The sequence below is a fragment of the Oryctolagus cuniculus genome, chromosome 21, assembly GCF_051225735.1.
Source record: "Oryctolagus cuniculus isolate XC-2025 breed Fujian yellow rabbit chromosome 21, ASM5122573v1, whole genome shotgun sequence".
In the NCBI taxonomy this organism is placed as follows: Eukaryota; Metazoa; Chordata; class Mammalia; order Lagomorpha; family Leporidae; genus Oryctolagus; species Oryctolagus cuniculus.
This window is the reverse complement of record NC_142887.1, coordinates 28,630,352-28,632,963: the sequence shown is the minus strand read 5'-3', so window position 1 is coordinate 28,632,963 and position 2,612 is coordinate 28,630,352.

Here is a 2,612-nt window from a genome sequence, read left to right as displayed (position 1 = left end):
GGTGGCGAGTTCCGGCGGGGGCCGCGGCGGCCACCACACTACCTGCCGCCTCTCAAACACCCACCGGCAGACCCGCCGCCGCCGCCACTCAGGTCGGTGGCAGTGCGCAAGCGCGGCGTTTTCTAAATTCTCGCGAGAGAGTCCGTAGCCGGTTCACGTACGGCGTGGGGCGGTCTCCTCCCATCTCCCCGGCCGGCGGCCCCGCCCCGTCCCGTCCCGCGAGCCAGTGCGGTGTCATAGAGCCCGCGCGGGAGCCCGGGCCAGAGAGGCCGCCCCCGGCCGGACCAGCCCGAGCGAGCCGAGGGTCGCGCGCAGCCCGGCCCCGCCCCGCGCCGCCCCGCCGGACCTGCGCCCCGCCTGTGGCTCCGCGCAAGGCGTGCAATGGACGTCTGCCGCCTGTAGTCCCCGGACCTGAGGCGGAACGCGGGCACGCGGCGGACGCCCCGCTTCCAGCCTGCGCGTCCAGGCCGAGACCCCGGGCCCCCCGGGCTTTTTACAGCCGGGGCGACACCGCTGCGGCCTCGTCGGCTGCCTGAGTTGGCTTGGAGACCCGTTTTCAACCTGGCTCGCTGTCTTTGAGACTTTTCCTGGGCGTCTTCCCCCGCCAGCCCCAAAGCAGCGTGCATGGCGCATGGGGTGCCCGCGAGAAGTGCGGGGTTCAGTGGGGAACGCCCAGACGAGTGGTTCTTGCGGCGCAGCTTGTAATAGCCCGGACTGCAAACTGTTAACGCCCGTGGATAGTGAGGAGTTAGCTCTCTCCTCTGAAACACGACCACAGCCATTTGGACTTGGATCTATGATCTGACTGGTTGCCCCGAACACAGTCAATGTGGTGGTGGTGGGGGAACCCTAGCAAAACCGCACCTAGGTAGGGATATCATGTATGGTATTTTTTAAAGATCCCTGTGCACTTAACGTAGGAATATAAGGATGGAATTGTATTGTTTGTAAACAAAAGGATATATCACAAATTCTTACCAGAGACATGAGATACATGAAAAGGATATTCCACACTTTTTTAATTTGCTAATTTATTTAGCAGAAAGGCGGAGTGGCAGAGAGCGGAAGAGAGATGAGAGATCTTCCACCTGCTGCTTCACCCGTGGAAATGGCCGCCGCAGCCAGGGCTGGGCCAGGCTGAAGCCAGGAGCTTCATCCAAGGCTCCCATGGGTGTGGCACGAGCCCAGGAACACTTGCACCGTCTCCCGCTGCTGCTTTTCCCGGGGCCTTGGTAAGGAGCTGGATCAGAAGTGGAGCAGCCAGGACACGAACTGGAGTCCTTATGGCATGCCGGCATCGCATGCAGCTCAACCCACTGTACCACACCACCAGCCCCTCTTCCACATATTTCTGCACTGAGTATTCTCAGGTGGCTTAGATAAGCGTGGTCTTGTGGACAGGAAGCTAGGACACCCAGGAGCTGTGTGCTGGCTTTGAATGTTGCTTCCTTTGCTTTCACTGAGTCCTGAATGAAAGATGGATTAACCCATTGGGAGTCCACAGCCCAGGCTAACTCAACACAGCTGCCCTCCACCCAGCTATGGGGAGGAAGTTTCTTTATTTAAATTCGTAAATAAAAACAATCCCAACTTGCCAGAGACAAAAAAAAAAGGGTTTTTTTGGCCTGTTTATTTGATTTCTTTTGTTTTTATCAGGCATAAGGGAGGAGATGGGGAAAGAAAAGCTTTCAGAGAAGGTCCCTGAAGGACCTCCTTCTCTTTAACCTCAGCTTTATCATAAATAAATTAGAGGTTGATGAGGTAATTAGATCCCTGCCATTAGTTGTGGGAGAGGGAAGCAGGTCCAGCTGCAATGGGACTGATTGCAGATCAGTCTTTAAAGACAGATAAGATCAAATCAGCAGGCCTCGGCCAACTTGCAGTATTCAGGAATTAATTGGCTGACACTATCTGGGGCACCACTGCTCTGTGGGCAGGCTCTCCTGCGCAAATCTGCGGTAGGCGGGCCTTCAGCTAAGTCACCCACCTCATCGCTCAGACACACCAGAGGAGCCCCGGAGGGTCAGCAGGATGCCAAGGGGGAGCATTCCTCTCCCCAAGGCTCCTGGGTCCCAATCTGAGTCATGCGCCTACTATGTACTGAGCTCCAGCTGCTGCCTGGCACGGTGACAAGGTGGAGGGCAGAGCACAGGGAGACCCAGATATTGTCGAAGTGCTCAAGAAGTGTTGGGATGCAGTGGGGAGGGGGCAGCGCTGTGGCGTAGCCAGTCAAGCTACCAACTTCAGCGCCAGCATCCCATATGGGAGCCAGTTTGAGTCCTGGCTGCTCTACTTCCGATCCAGCTCCCTGCTGATCCATCTCTGAAAGCAGGGAACGATGGCCCAAGTGCTTGGGCCCCTGCACCCATGTCAGAGACTCGGAAGAAGCTCCCGGCTCCTGGCTTCAGCCTGGCCCAGCTCTGGCCGTTGCAGCCATGTAAGGAGTGAACCAGCAGATAGAAGTTCCCTCTCCCCTTCCTCCTCCCCCCACCCCTCCCTCTCCCAACTCTGCCTTTCAATTAAATAAATAAACCTCTTAAAAAGAAAAGACAGAAATGCTTCAGCTCTTGTCGGGCCACTCCAACAAGCTGAAAAATAACCACGTTTCTTCA